Genomic DNA, 17,367 nt, shown 5'->3' on the forward strand with positions numbered 1-17,367 from the left:
TGATATGGTGACGGTAGGTGGAAAGGATAACGCTTTAGAGCCCGGAAACCATATTGCTACTTCGGTGTCCAATGCGCTTGACCTTTGGACCCCAAAATCGATAGGGAACATCTTGATCCCATGGGTAGTCCATATGTATGATATGGTGACTGTAGGTGGAAAGGATAACGCTTTAGAGCCCCGAAACCATATTGCTACTTCGATGTCCAGTGTGCTTGACCTTTGACCCCAAAATTGATAGGGAACATCTTCATCCCATGGGTAGTCCATATGTATGATATGGTGACGGTAGGTGGAAAAGATAACGCTTTAGAGCCCGGAAACCATATTGCTACTTCGATGTCCAATGCGCTTGACCTTTGGACCCCAAAATCGATAGGGAACATCTTGATCCCATGGGTAGTCCATATGTATGATATGGTGACGGTAGGTGGAAAGGATAATGCTTTAGAGCCCGGAAACCATTGCGTCTACAGACGGACGGACAACCCGATTCCAGTATACCCCCTATTTCTACTCTTTCTATTGAAAATAATGATGATATCAATGAAAAATAAAAGAAATCTGCTAGTAAAGTGGATGGATAGTTATTCAAAATGTAACACCTCCCCCTTGTGCCTTTTCTACATGCAGGCTCCGACCGCCCGATAGAACTTAAATATTTAGTACACAGAGCAATTTTTATTGTTACTCGGCATAGAATAATTATGATTTTTTTTCACATCTATAAAGGTTCACAACCAAAACCATTAACTCAGCTGCAATGTCTAATCATATTATCATTATAAACAGTAATTATCAACATCCATGGCGCAAATGAGAAGTCCGATAAAACTTTAAGACTCAGAAATGTACTAATTTTCAGCATAATTGACCCTCGAATTATTACCATTGTGATAATAACTTAGTTTATTGCAATACATCAAGGAGGGTGGGTATGGGTTACCCCCCCCCCCCCTTGTACAGAGAGAGAGAGAGAGGGAGAGAGAGAGAGAGAGAGAGAGAGAGAGAGAGAGAGAGAGAGAACTGTAATTTATGAAATAAATGTCTGATGAGTTTGAATAAGAAAAAGTAGTTCAAAATTACTCGGCAATCTCTACTCGCTATAGAGTCTCGCTCATTTGCTCTGTTTACTTTCACTACTTACCCACCCACACAACAATGTTTACAAATTTACAAACAAAAAGTCTATCACAAAGCATGTTCATTTACGAGTGAATGAAAGAAATATATTCTACTTCAATGTATACGATAAGTCACATGTGAGGTTTCAATTTAATATTATCAGAAGATTCCAGCGAATTTTCGTTTGCCATTTTCCGAAGGAACTATGTTAAATAAATCATTTAAAGGAGTATTTTTCTCTCCCTGTGTGTATGATTCTATGAATGAGTGTGGGATCACCCTGGACCCCCCCCCCCCCTTAAAAAAATGTTGCATCCTCCCATGAACCTAGAAAATATTGTAATAACATTGAAAATGTTTTAAATAGATCTTCTTATTTTGTTGCTATTGGTTGAATGTCAAAGGTGGATCCAGACTATTTTATTTGGATGAAGGGGAAAACTTTCATATACCACTCACTTTGATACCCCCCCCCCCTCCCCCCAAATAATAAATTGTCCATAGGGGCCATTTAATAAAAAAAGTTTGTTTGACCTACAATTACATGTAGTTATTTCTATTCATTCCAAAATTTTCTTGTCTAATTCATAACTATTTCAACTTCATATGGAAAAAAAATCCCCCTATCTACGTACTCAACTTTTTTTATCTTGAATCGGGAGAGGGCAAGCAAAACAAATTTAAATACGACACATAAATTTAATTGTGAAAGCTTAAATCCCTTCCCATCCATCTGCCGAATACGATGCTGATTATATAAAAAAAATACTGTCATTTGCAATTTTATGAGTAAAATCACTTCATCAATAACTGTGCACAAAGATACCAAAGACGCGTCAACAACATGGCGGATAATAGTCGCAAGAGACCTGCAAGGTAATTATTGATTGATTGTATATTGTTTAACGTCCCTCTCAAGAATAGTTCACTTATATGGAGACGTCACCATTGCCGGTGAAGGGCTGCGAAACTTAGGCCTATGCTCGGCGCTTATGGCCATTAAGCAGGGAGGGATCTTTATCGTGCCACACCTGCTGTGACACGGGACCTCGGTGTTTGCGGTCTTCTCCGAAGGACTGCCCCACATAGTCGCCTCTTACGACAGGCAAGGGGTATTAAGGACCTATTCTAACCCGGATCCCCACGGGACTACTAATTATTGACAATTTTGGCTTTTAAAAAAGCTTATTCAGTCACCCGGTGGGGCTTTCTCTTGTGATTAGGTTTTAAAACATTAGCAAACTGTTTTTATTGAAGTAAAATATGTTTTTAGCATTTATTTGTATAGCAGCTAGATTTGGCCACTGTGAATTACAACTTGTAACATTTATCTAAATAAGTAAATTTAGTATGTCTGGATTAGCTTAGTCAATAGTGGATGTTTTCCCGCAGGGGGAGGAAGGTTATGGGGTTAAAATGATCCCATGTATGCTGGTTACTGCCTGCATTTTGTTTGTCAATTATAACACAACGTTTAATTATCCAAGATCATGTAGCATCATTTCATTAAAAACGGGTGTGTTCGCCCTGATCACCTGTTTTCACTGAGTCAGTAAGTGACTTTGCCTTGAGTGCCCCCCCCTCCCCCTCCCCCCCATTATACCTGTGTGACAGTTTTGACAAATCGTGTCTTTGCTTTTTGCACTGGGAAGCCTTTTTGATGGATCTAAAACAGGGATACATTGCACTTATTTGAACAATAAAGTATTTATCAATAATTGTATTCGTTCAAAAAAGATGGGAGATTGAGGGAATGAAATTTATGTGACTTTAACCGACTTATTGCTTAACTTATTCATTTTACTTGTATAAACAAAGATGAAGTATTCTGAAAAAGAAAAGGTTGTATCATACAAGGTGAAGATAACGAACAGTGATCAATCTCATAACTCCTACAAGCAATACAAAATAGATAGTTGGGCAAACACAGACCCCTGGACACACCAGAGGTGGAATCAGGTGCCTAGGAGGAGTAAGCATCCCCTGCTGACCGGTCACACCCGCCGTGAGCCCCATATCCTGATTAGGTAAACGGAGTTATCCGCAGTTAAAATCAGTGTGCCAAGAACGGCCTAACAATCGGTATGAAACCACGTCAGACAGCATTTGACCCAATGCGAGGTTGTATTGACGATCTACGTTATAACGACCATAGAATTTGCGAAATGCTGACTTCAATCGAGACTGTTGAAATCCCTGTACCATCAACTTGTTTGTCAGTAGCTTACCTCGATTTAAAAACTGACTATACCCAGAACAAGCTCTTGCATATCGAATCAGTTGAGATATATAAACACCATATGCAGGTGATAATGGAATATTGCTACATAAATGTGGGAAGTTGACGATGGAGCAGCTGAAATCATCCCGTTTGTCATACAGTTGAGTTGTCAGTTTGCCGTTAATGTCTACTTTCAATAAAATATCTAAATATGAAGCAGAAGTGGACGACTCTGTGGTGTCCTTTATTTCGAGCTCACAGGGATATATCAAATCGACATATGAATGAAAGCTATCATTATTAATAGACAAAACGTCATCGATATATCTATAAGTCGAATTGAAGGTCACAGCGAGAGATTTTTTCTTCTCACGTAGAAGTTCTTGAATAAATTCTGCTTCATATGAATATAAAAACAGGTCAGCTAACAAAGGAGCACAATTCGTGCTTACGGGAATTCCAACATACTTCATTGTTATTTCGGTTTTCAAACTTTTCGGTTGAGCATCACTGAAGAGACATTATTTGTCGAAATGCGCATCTGATTCACTGAAATTGATACCGTACAAGTTTTACGTTATGACCTCTGGGTTGAGGCCTCTGCTGATGGACTGTTAGTCCCCGAGGGTCTTTACAGCCCAGTAGCTAAGTACTTCGTTACTAGCTTGAAAATACGGATGTATATTTAATTGCTGTTATAAAATTTAGAAATTCATTTCAAAGGTCGAGAGGTTAGAGCGTTCGCCCCGCATGTGGAAGGCCCGGAGTTCGAATCCCGGCCGCGACAAACCTAAGTCGTTAAAAACAAGTGGTGACAGTTCCATCGCCAAACGCTCGACATCAGATGTGAATGTCACGGGTCCTCGGAGAAGACCTTAAAAATGGATGACCCGTGTCACAGAAGGTGTGGCACGCTAAAAAACCCTCACTACTCAATGACCGTAAGCGCCGAATATAGGCTTAAATTTGAAGCCCTTCACCGGTCTTGGTGACGACTCCATATGAGTGAAAAATTCTCGAGTGAGACTTTAAGCAAGATACAATCAATCAAAATTCAGGATTATCTCCCTCATGGGTAGCTCTTATCCTTAGACGAATTGACTCCTCTCTTTTTGGCACGCTGCTTTTGGCTATAATAGCTCTAAAACTTCATTGTTATTTGGGATTTCAAACATGTCGGTTGAGCATCACTTAAGAGACCTTCACCGGTCTTGTTGACGACTCCATATGAGTGAAAAATTCTCGAGTGAGACTTTAAGCAAGATACAATCAATCAAAATTCAGGATTATCTCCCTCATGGGTAGGTCTTATCCTTAGACGAATTTGACTCCACTCTTTTTGGCACGCTGCTTTTGGCTATAATAGCTCCAGAGCTGCCAACCCTCACGATTTTGGCGTAAGGCTTACGATTTTAGGGCCGAAAATACGCCTTACGATTTCACTATATATCTTCTGATTTTCGCTTATTTGACATTTCGAAAGTTTTAGAGCTGTCCGTCATTGGTTTTTGCTTTTATAAGAAACAAACCATAGTCGTTACTACGTTTGTTTGCATAGTCTATATGTATACAAAATCTTGATCATTTTAATGCTTTGAAATAAACAACATGGCAGCTGCTACTAAGCGTAAGGGAAAAGAGTACCAATTCATTTCCCATAGACCTGAATGTTAACCTTTGGCCCTCTCACTAATTAACTATATCGATTTTAAACAAATGACCGCAAACATTTCAAAGTTCATTCCAAGTGTTGATAAAAAATGACAAAAAATATATAGGGTCCCGTGCCTTTTATAGGCCATATTTGTACTTTTTTACAACACATAGCAATCTGCAGTAAATTACACACTTCATTTTAAGCACACCCCTACCATGGTAATTTCCTCAGTCATTTCTCGATTTTGTGCGATAATTTTTCATCCTGACAATTAATTTGAACCACAGTAATATTTCTTTCAATTCCAAATAATTTCACTCTTGATATTAGCCAATCACTCAACACCCAGACATTTATACCTCCGCTCAATCTTGGGTAAACTGCGTCCGGGTTACGCATACGGGGGTTTGGTACTCTCATTCCGTAAGGCATGTGTTGATGGAAATAACAACAATACTCCCCCCAAAGAAGAAAACCTAATAGAGCCAGTAATTCAAAGAACAACACGCAAGTACACTGTAAACATCTATTCGTTTCAAAGTCAGAAAGGGGGAGTTTGTATGATAAGTGTACAATCTGTTTGACAAACTTCAACATTTTTTACGGCGGGGAAAATGACATTAAAAAACTTGCCATAATAACTGACACAGTAACTGTAAAATTATATAGTATACTTTAGTAACAAGGTTTTATACCCAAGAAAATAAAATCAATAAAAGATGTATTTGACCATCTGCAGTTGTAAAATGCATAGCAATTAGTATGTCTAAATTCATTAAATTTGGATTTGATATATGCCTAATATTGCTCAGGTTATATCTTTATTCATAAAAGATGTCCAGCGACAGGGGGCCTCGCCTTACTATTTTCCATTTCATAATGTTGGCAGCTCTGTAGCTGTAAAACTTCATTGTTATTTGAGTTTTCAAACATGTCGGTTGAGCATCACTTAAAGAGACATTATTTGCCCAAATGCGCATCTTGTGCATCCAAATTGGTACCTTACAATTTTTTTTTACATTATGACCCCTGGGTCGAGGCCTCTGCTGGTGGACTGTTAGTCCCCGAGGGCCTCTACAGCCCAGTAGTTAAGTACTTCGTTACTAGCTTGAAAGTACGGATGTATATTTAATTGCTGTTATAAAATTTAGAAATTCATTTCAAAGGTCTAGAGGTTAGAGCGTTCGCCCCGCATGTGGAAGGCCCGGAGTTCGAATCCCGGCCGCGACACACCTAAGTCGTTAAAAATAGGTGGTGACAGTTCCATCGCCAAACGCTCGACATCAGATGTGAATGTCACGGGTCCTCGGAGAAGACCTTAAAAACGGATGACTCGTGTCACAGTAGGTGTGGCACGCTAAAAAAACCCTCACTACTCAATGACCGTAAGCGCCGAATATAGGCCTAAATTTGAAGCCCTTCACCGGTCTTGGTGACGACTCCATATGAGTGAAAAATTCTCAAGTGAGACTCTAAGCAAGATACAATCAATCAAAATTCAGGATTATCTCCCTCATGGGTAGCTCTTATCCTTAAACGAATTTAACTCCACTCTTTTTGGCACGCTGCTTTTGGCTATAATAGCTCTAAAACTTCATTGTTATTTGGGATTTCAAACACGTCGGTTGAGCATCACTTAAGAGACATTATTTGCCCAAATGCGCATCCAAATTGGTACTCTACAATTTTTTTTTTTACATTATGACCCCTGGATCGAGGCCTCTGCTGGTGGACTGTTAGTCCCCGAGGGTCTCTACAGCCCAGTAGCTAAGTACTTCGTTACTAGCTTGAAAGTACGGATGTATATTTAATTGCTGTTATAAAATTTAGAAATTCATTTCAAAGGTCGAGAGGTTAGAGCGTTCGCCCCGCATGTGGAAGGCCCGGAGTTCGAATCCCGGCCGCGACACACCTAAGTCGTTAAAAACAAGTGGTGACAGTTCCATCGCCAAACGCTCGGCATCGGATGTGAATGTCACGGGTCCTCGGAGAAGACCTTAAAAACGGATGACTCGTGTCACAGTAGGTGTGGCACGCTAAAAAAAAACCCCTCACTACTCAATGACCGTAAGCGCCGAATATAGGCTTAAATTTAAAGCCCTTCACTGGTCTTGGTAACCTTCTCAAGTTGGCCAAGAGTGATCGAAGGGAAAACGTACTGGCTTCCCTCGACGACCGTCGGCGGCGATCTGAAAAGTATGTTTGGCATTGTTACCTAAGCGATTGGACTTAGTCTTTTTCTTGTGATAAAAGTTGGCCGAGAGTGATCGAAGGGAAAATGTACTGGCTTCCCTCGACGACCGTCGGCGGCGACCTGAAAGGTATGTTTGGCATTGTTACCTAAGCGATTGGACTTAGTCGTTTTCAGAGATTTTCGGACTTTGTCATTTTTTAAAGATATTTTGATATAAAAAGTCCCCCACACCAGCAGACCGGTGCAGAGGACAAGTTCAAAACTGTTTGATAAAAAAAATCCCCCACACCAGCGTACTGGTGCAGAGGACAAGATAAGCGGCCAAATCGATTGAGAGACAAGCAATCTCAGAGTGAGAGACTTTCAGCAAGTCCACTTGGGGACCAGTAACCAGGCTGCGGCACGTGGAACCGGCCTCTCGTTGCAGCCCGCCCATACCTCCTCCAACCCTAACCCACCAGCAACCCCTACCTACCAAACTCAAAATGCATACCTATCCAAAATGAAACTAAAGTAGGGACTACTCTTCCAACCCATACCACCCCCGACGGATAGAAAACAAGGATAAAGAGCAACGAACCCTCTGTCACCCACAAAACGAGAACCTATCTCTTACCCAATTCCCCGTAAACTAAGCCTTAACAAATTGAATTTAACCTCCAATATAATCATCTACACCCGTCCATTCCTAGCCCCTACATTTAGCCCCCATACTTCTAACCTTGTATGGGTGACTAAAGACCCCCCAGTCACTAGAGACCAGAGGATTTGCGGTGACATGCCCAGGATCCAGCGGCTTGCTGCCCGAACCGCCTTTGCACCGGTTGCCACCGGAAAGACACCGTAGATGGGGACAATAAATTAGGACACCTCTATGTACATATATATATATATATATATATATATATATATATATATATATATATATATCTTACGCTTTTGGTCCGTGTTTGCGGCTATATTTGCTTTTTTTGTATTTTCCCTGTATGTACAACATGTAAATAGACAATCAGTGAGATGGAAACACCGACCTGATGCGATCCTAACCTTGGCCGCCGAGCCGCCCTCGAACAGGCGACTAATTGGAGGCAGCTCTTTTCCGCCCCTTAGTTATTTCATAGCGTACTCTCTCGGCCAAGACTTTTGCTTCGAATTGGCCAAGAATCTCTCGGAACTCATTCTCGCCCTGCAAAATTCGCTCCAGATCTTTAGGCTTATATCTTCCACCCTCGCGCGGATGTAATCCCCAAAGACGACCTTAAGCGCCTCCTCCTGCGGGACTGAAAATCGGCGCTTCCACGTCCTTGGAGCTTTTGGTAGTGGGGGAAGGACTCGGCCCTTTCCCACTGGCGAGTCGGCCCTTGGCGGGGTGGGAGGAACCACTTCCTCTTCCGACTCCCTCTCTTCAACCATCGACGGTGGAGGCTGCCTGTCCGGCTCCTCGTCAGTACCCAATGACGAGGAACTCGCGTCTTCCCCGTCGGCTGGTTCCCAGAGCCTCCGCAAAAGACGTGTGGATTTGGCTACTCTCAGTCTTCCTTGAGTAGTATTATAGTACTACTCGGAGTACTTCGGTAATGTGCCATGAGCAGGGCGAGATCATGTTCCTCCTCTACAGTCGATCCAGCGCCTCGGTGCAGAGAAACGCAGACTTTTCTGATGACGGTTGTGGTAAGCCTGGGCAGGGTCTTACCAATTTCCTGTCCGTACAACTCCCACTGCACATTGAGGAACGTGACGACGTCGCTGGGTGTCAATTTATTACCTCTCGGGTTAAACAACACATAAGTCCGTGGCGAAAGCGAAGGCGTTTCTGGCTTAAACACTGTGACCGTTCTTAACAGCCACGTGAAGACATTCGGAGTCATAGCCAAAAGACAAGCTTTTGACATCACCTTGTGTTTAGCAATACGAACGATATGTTGACCGTCGATTGCTTTAGCACTGGCCAGCTCTGCCAGGCGCAAGTTGCAAAAGTCCCCCGCCCGCTTGGCATTTGTGAAACACAATTCCAAGAAAAGGTGAGAGATTACTCTGCTATAACTTGAGGTGTCATACTCCCGTTCACGGTTTAAGACCCGTATCATTTCTTTCGCAGTTTCACTCGAGAAATATTTTTTGACGTCGTCCACCTCGGGAAGATCGTCCTCTAACACTGTTCTTGGACGATCTTCAGGGACAACTTGCCGCCTTTCTTTGGACATACTCAACTTTACCCGTTGAATATAGGCGGCAAGCTGAAGGAAGTCCTCCTTCGAGCTCCAGGGCTTCACCAATGCCCAGTCGTGACCGAGAAACTCCGAAAACTTCCCGGCCGATATGGTATAGTTGGACATCGTGTCCAGACTAAGACCATACCTCTTTTCAATCTTTGCAAGGAGCCCGTTCCTGTCTCCGAGGGTGTTCAGCATCAACAGCGTGGCCGGTACTAAACTCACGCTTCCGCTCAACTCAACCATCAATGAAAGTATTCTATTGACATGGGAGACCGCCGCCGATGCCATGGCTTCTGGAGCATTGGCACCCCCGCGGCTGGTCAGCCAGGTTTTAAACTTGGCTAGGAGACTCTCTTGGTATCGGACTGATTTAATGGGGCTGCCTAGGCCCGCAGGAGCACGTTTGGCGCGCTGAATCTCAGCTTTTAGTTGTGCTCCATCCAGCGAATGTACAGTCTTTAGGTGTCTGTCTAGCCTTTTGTAGGCTCTGTTACAAATTGGACAGCTCACCAGTCTTGATAGAGATACCCCAGCCTCATTCTCAACCACCGCTGCCCCCGCTATCCTCTTACGACCAGCTTTACCGACAAGTTGGTTCATTCTCCAAACTGGCAGGTCTCCCGCGTGAATCTGCTTCAGATGTCTGCGAATGTTAACGATTTTCGCTGGACAACCCTCGAGCGGGCAGTCCATTTTGCGTCGTTTCGTCTGAGCAGTTACAGCATGAATTCTTATTTTTCCCGCCATCGCTAGACCCCCTCACTGGGCCTTTCGGGGCGCCCTCTGCACCGGGCCAGTTCTCTCCTCCGCGTCGTCACCATCCTCGACGCGGTGGTCCTCGCTCTCTACCGCAGAGCTTTCTTCCTCCTCTCCCTCCTCTCCTGAGGGAACCCAATCTGCATCGGGACCCGAGTCGTCAGGCAACCCGCTGTTCTGCAGAATTTAGTTTCGCACTATAAAACCACTTGTTTTTTAGGCTACTTATCCGTACACCAATCGTAAAGGTATCTGCTAAGTGAATTGACTCATTTGACGACTCCAAGCTGGGATATACCTACCCGTCGAGATATATAAGCTGGGATATACCTCCCAGTGTACTCGGATTCGCTCAAGACGAACTGGCCAGATCCAAGCTAGCGTGAAGTGTTATAGAATACCACAGCAAGCATGAACGGGCGTGGGCTACCCAGGCCAACGTCTGCGTCATCTACAAGTACATTCGCTAAAACAGAAAATCATCACGACATGGCTTGTTGCCTCTTAAGCAACGATACATGACCACTCACTGGAGTGACCAGAGACAGGTTTGTCTGTATTTAAGGCGACGGAGCCTGTTCGGCTACGACTGCCCAAGGCGCCGTCGTCAAGACGGCGATCTCATATAGGTATATCACAGGCTGTCTGAATCACCTGATTTTGATCGAAAAACGACTAAGTCCAATCGCTTAGGTAACAATGCCAAACATACTTTTCAGCCCGCCGCCAACCGTCGTCGAGGGAAGTCCGTGCTCGTCCCTCGACTGCTCCTCGGCCGACTCTGATAAAAAAAACGACTAAGTCCAATCGCTTAGGTAACAATGCCAACCATACTTTTCAGCCCGTCGTCAAGGGAAGTCCATGCTCGTCCCTCGGGCGACTCTGATCAAAAAACGACTAAGTCAAATCGCTTAGGTAACAATGCCAAACGTCCTTTTCAGCCCGCCACCGAACGTCGTCGATGGAAATCCATGCTCGTCCCTCGACCTTTCCTCGGCCGACTCAGATCAAAAAACGACTAAGTCCAATCGCTAAAGTAACAATGCCAAACATACTTCTCGGCCAACCGCCGACTAATCGCCCAGTCTCGACCAATAGTCCCGGCTACAGCTTAGGTAACAAAAGCCAAACATACTTTCCAGGCCGACCTAGCACCAACACCAACAAACGACTAAGTCCCATCGCTTAGGTAACAATGCCAAATAGCCCAACATACTTTTCGCCAGGTCCGGAGGTACCAATGCCAATACCGTCGTGTAGAACCTACTTTGGACCCGGGTAACAAAGGCCAACTCATCGTGCAAAGTATGTTAAAGTATGTTTGCACGCTTAGGTAACGAAAACCTGGCGTTAACCTTAAGTAACAAAGTTGGCGCTTAAGTAACAAAGATTGGCGCTTAAGTTACAATTGTTGGCGCTTGCATGCTTAGGTAACAAAAACCTGGCAGAATTTAGTGCCAGGCACTTGAAACTCTCAGGTAACAATGCCAATATTAGCCTTTAAGACTTTGTTACCTAAGTGTGACAAGTATGTTTTTGGCATTGTTACCTAAGGGCAACTAGAGGGACTAACTCGGTTCACGAGGGCCGTCGAGAGCCCGACCTCGACGGCGGTGGTCGAGGGCCGGACGAGCTCGGCTCTGAGCGGCTGGAGATATTGGACTTAAAGGACACATCTCATGTTTTCAAAGTATACAATATTACATGCATTTTGTCTTCTTTATGCTTATAGTAATTAATTCTAATAGTTCGTTCGCCGAAATTTTGCGATAATTAACCACAATACAGACTTAAATCTAAGCCCCGATTTCAAAAAGTCAAGTTAATTAGGTAGGTAGTCACGTGGTACAGTGACGTCACATGCGCCCTTCGGATTGTGAAAGTACTGCGAGATATTAAAAACTCAACTTTTAGGGGCCTAATTCATTTACCATGGGCAACATTTAAATCGATGTTGATAAATTGTCCGAGTTTTATATGTGTTCGCCACCAGTGCACACATATAACGATGTAAATACCCAAATATAGCGAGTAAAGCGTGTATGAAATCGGCAAAATTGTGAGTAAATAATGTTTATATGGGTCGCTGTCTACAAACTGTTTTGGGGATGTTATTCCTTTATACATCTGTAATTGGCGCTGTTTTTCTAAAATAAACAGTGCAATCATTATTTATTTTTGGATTAGACAAATTATGATACGTTAAATTGTTGACAACTAGGCCCTATGCCAAGCTATTGTCACGCGTGCATTTCGGAAAGAAAGAAAAAGACAACACACACACAAATCAATAAAAATATTCAAATTTAGAGTGGTAATCACATTATTTTATTTTGATAAAGCAATCTTATTAATATTTTTGAATTGTGATCTGCACGTCTTTAGGAAGTACGAAGTGGGAGAACGGCGTTATAGCCTACTGACGCACTCAAGATGCTACGAGTTCAATAAAGAAATAATTTTATAATTCAATTTAAAGTTAGGAAATAAAATATTCTATTATTTGTATAATTAAAAGTTCAATTATTTTGTATCTTTATTTTTTGTTGTTGTAAATCTACCAGTTGGTATAAGTTACATTGTATCGTCAATATATGTTGTTACAAGGTGAAGGTCAGTTGATCCGAGTGTGTATTGAATTTGAAGAGCAAATCAGAATGTATGCTATAGGCCTACCAGTGCTTATAGCTTCGATATATTAATTTTTTCGCAGTTTATCAGGGTCTCTGTCCAAGCGATGTTTGAAAAGGTGACTGGGTGTGTTTTTTAAGGTAAAGTTCTTGCTCCAACAAAAAAATTATCCACGTCTTTTTTCTCGTACCTTCCTTCGAAAAATTGAAAAATACTCAGTCTAAAGCCTTTCTACCTACAACTAGTACACTCGAGCACGGTACAAAACATCTTAATGCATTATTATTTACAAGGCGTTAACGTGACAATTGGTTTTTTGTCGATTAAATCTAATCTGTTTATGAAATGGCTAATAGATGTTTTCAAACCCGAGGGCGCATATGACGTCACACAAAATGGCGCGTAAACTAGCGAAAGAAAATATGCATATCGCAAGATTTGAATTTCATCGCTTTCAAACTCGAAAACTACGCAAAATATTTCATTTAAAACACATTTAAAGTAGTTTTAGGCATAAAAAGAGTTAATTTTGATGAAAAAGTTTAGAAACATGCGTTGTGTCCTTTAAGAGAAGCTGTCAGTAATCATCGAGAATTTTTTGGAAAGTGCAAAAAAAATTTATTGAAAAATTCTACAATTTTATACAACGTGATTGATAAAATCATTCAAAACGCATTTGTAAGTCACTTGAACTCAAATAACACAGAGTTATTGATCACTTTGTTGTTACCATGGTAACAAGGACAAAGTCCTTGAAAAAACAGTGAAATATACCTCTTTAAAGTCCAAAATAAATACAATTAAGATAATAAGATGCATATTTTTTTTTAGTTTATGGTAAATGAAAAAGGCTTATATAAACTTTTGTTGAAATAAGAAATTTAAATATCTCATCAAAAATGGTTTCCATGGCAACCAACATACCTTGCATTGTAAACAGTCAAAAATTCAATAAAACAATAGATTTTTGAGCTAACTTTTTTCAGAAACGCAACACAATCATGCAAGGTCTTTCATATAAAAAGAAATAACAAATGTTAGATTTTTATTCCAAAAAAAAAACAAAAAAAATCAGTTAAACAACTTTTAGTTTTTTGTTACTGACCTTACCATAAACACCATTTTTTTTCCATGTTCAGCTACATTTTCGAAAATCTAACTAATTACTAGGCTAATGATCTAATTTAGGTCAAGAACATTTGCCTTCTGGGTGCATCAATTACTTTCTAATGACATGCTAAATCCTACTGAACCTTGTAAATGACCTTGTCCTACAATCTCAAGGTCACATACATTAACCAATGACCTTCATATTTAATCAGTTGACCTAAACTGCATTTGGATTTCATTTAAACTTGTATGTATATCTTTATCTACTAACGAACCTGTGTATTTTTTTTAAATCACATATTGCTGTGGTTTATATATATTATAGTTTATATATGATTGCGCCCATGACAAATGGTCCGTATGGCATATTCAAGAGAACAAAGAAATAACGTCACAAAGATTTGACGTTACGTAGGCCTAGTGCCATACGTAAAGATGCATATCCCTATGTACACGCACATGATTCAAAACCACGTGTTAGATTTAGGCTAGTATGCACGCTTTAAACCAAACCAAACAATAGGTTTGGATAAAATATTCATATAATTTATTATATTTAGTTTTAAGAATCTGAATGTTCCACGTCGGTTTCTTTCGGCAGCGGACCGGCAAAAATAAAACATGTGGGGAACAGCAGATATAGCAGCGCAAATCCAAGAAGGTTCATCTAAGATTGTGGTTATTTCTTTGCACAATTAATCCTGAATGAATCTGAGGTAAAGAAAGAAAAAAAAATTAAAAAAAATTCATAATTTTCAATACAAAAGTTGAATCGACTTCCTAAAAATTCATGATCCGCCTCGGCTGCGTCGATGTTAAACAGACGATCTGTGATACATTACCCAATTTATTAGGTTATACCCTATCATTATTCATTATACATAATTTACAGACTAGTAAACAGTCATGAAAAACTTGAATATTTTTGGGTTTAGTAGATTCTGTATGAAAAATCTGTGCGTCTGGTAATCCTATTTATAAATCCAAGAGAGATAACTCTGAGACAATAACTGAGGTACCCCAAAGGAAAATGAAAGGTGAAGATAACGAACAATCTCCTAAATCCCTCAATTAAATAGATAGTTGGTCAGACCCCCGGACACTGAATTGATGTGTTAATTTAACCAAATATGAAAAGCTCACTTGCTATTCACATGTTTATTAAACAATTATTACCAGATGCAAAAATATCACATCAGTTCAAGGCTTTCAATAAATTTAAAAGTAGGAGGCTGAAATGAAAAAGTAGAAGGCGATCCAATGCGAACGGCGCAGCCGTATCGCACGCCGAGCTATGCTCGGCGACCTTACGGCCGGGGTCTGGGGTAAATGACGCAAAATCTTGCATTCTGGCGGTTTCCTGGCACTTAAATGCAGTTTTGAAATTGTCATTTTTTTGCCAGAAATTTTTACTTTTGCCATGAATTTATTGTTTCATATGTGAAATTTTCTGTTCATGCAAAGACTTAAAAAATTCAACATTGCAAAGTACTAATTTTGATGCAAAATCAAAAATAAAGTGCATCAAGATAACTACATGTAATTATTTTTTGCAATGCTGTATCAATTAATTTTTAAGTGTCTTTGCTTGAATCTCTGCCACCCAAGAGTAAGGAGATTAAAGTAAAATGTAAGAAGAATATATATCACAACCAACACCAGTTTTATATAATAAAGCATCAATATATATTATATTTATAGTTGTTCTAATTACCTGTATTGTCAGCTTTCGTTTCCTTTTTTAACGGATACATTGTATGTTATAAAAAAAAGTTTACATGTATTTAATCATTTTTTTTATTGAATTGCAAATAAGAGTTACACTCCCAATATTTTAAGAATATTCTTCACCATTAACACAACTCTATATTTCTATTTTCATTTGGTCCCTTAAAGTCTGTTAACTGACACTGGGAGTAATATTTTTCTCCAAGACTGACATGAAACCCATTGGGACCTTTTGCTTTTGCTCACCCCAATATTATTTAAATAAAACCCAAACAATCTTTATTACAAATTAATAAGTAACATTTAAATGACCTATAAGTTTATTTTTCCACAAATTCAAGTTAACAGCTACAGATTTGTTGGTAACATAGCGAATTTGTGCTGGAAAATTCTACTTTCGTTTTTATTTAATACCACGTGGGCATTTGCAAATTAAAAAGAATAGCAAGTCTGAAATCTTTCCTGATTAAATTCTGTTTTCGCTTTAAAATTGTTGATTGATATTATACTTGTGTCACTTTCACTTCTGGCCTTTTTAAAGCCGAAACTGAACAGGGTATTTGTTCTCTTCATTCCGTCAACATCATTGATTTTTACGTTCAGGACTTGTTGTTATCTTTGGGAACTTCTCGTCTGTGTTGTCACGAATTGGGTAAATCCGAGGCTTTCCGACTATTGCAATTGACGTATTATTTTCTACACCAACAGACGACCAATCAGGTGCCGGTATTTACCTGAACTAAATTTAGCGCAAGTAAACACGTTTTTACATCCTAACGGCCGCGATTTCTGAGTCTACTAAAGTTTGGAAGATGTTTAAAGTTTTATAAAAGTTTTTTTCATTGGACACACATTTTTGTCACTAAAGTAGCCGGCACCTAATGTTACTATAGGCGGCGGAAATCCGCCGGCTACCGGCTACTTTTGAAAGCCCTGCCATCAGGCAGCAGATTTGAAGTCAAATTGTGCAATCTTCGTAACATGATATCTAGGATTTATATTGTTTTCCGGTTTTATAAATTCATTTGAAGCCGACATTAGGGGTCTTCGGAAGATGAATAAGTTGTTAACACATTTACAGTCATTAGTCTAAATTTGAGAGTTTCTGACACATATTAGGCCTATAATTTTCCAAGGGGGGGGGGCAGCTGGAGGGGATGTTCGGGAGAAAAAGAAGAAGAAAAAAATGCAGAGGAAGAGCAAGGTACATTAAGGCCCAAATTTCGCCACAAAATTAAGATGAATTTAAAATGTGGTTTCACTTGGTTTAATCATTATGATTATGCACTAGGGCATTGGCCCTGATGATACATGTGAAAATTAGTGACGTAATATGTTCTGTGACGTCATTTTCCTTCTCTCCGATTGACATGATTTACTGAAATTAGCCGTTTGTTATGCCTTTGAAACCATTTTAAAGATAGAGCACATGCAACAACCACAAAGATATTTTGTGTACAAATTAATAATGTTGAAGGTCAGTAATGAGCAAAATTTCGACTTGGTTGGTAAATGAGCAGACTATTAAATTTAACGTTTAACCATTTCCCGCGTTCATCTGTAATACAAATTTCAACGTTGATGGTGTTCATATATACAAGTTTAATGAATAAATAATATGCATATGTACAGCATATTAAATTTTATAAGAATCTAGTAGTTTGCATTGAAGAAGATAGTGTGTAATCAGAGAATTGGAATCTTCGACACAGATATTTCCGATTCCAAT

This window comes from Ostrea edulis, chromosome 9 (assembly GCF_947568905.1).
Source record: "Ostrea edulis chromosome 9, xbOstEdul1.1, whole genome shotgun sequence".
NCBI lineage: Eukaryota > Metazoa > Mollusca > Bivalvia > Ostreida > Ostreidae > Ostrea > Ostrea edulis.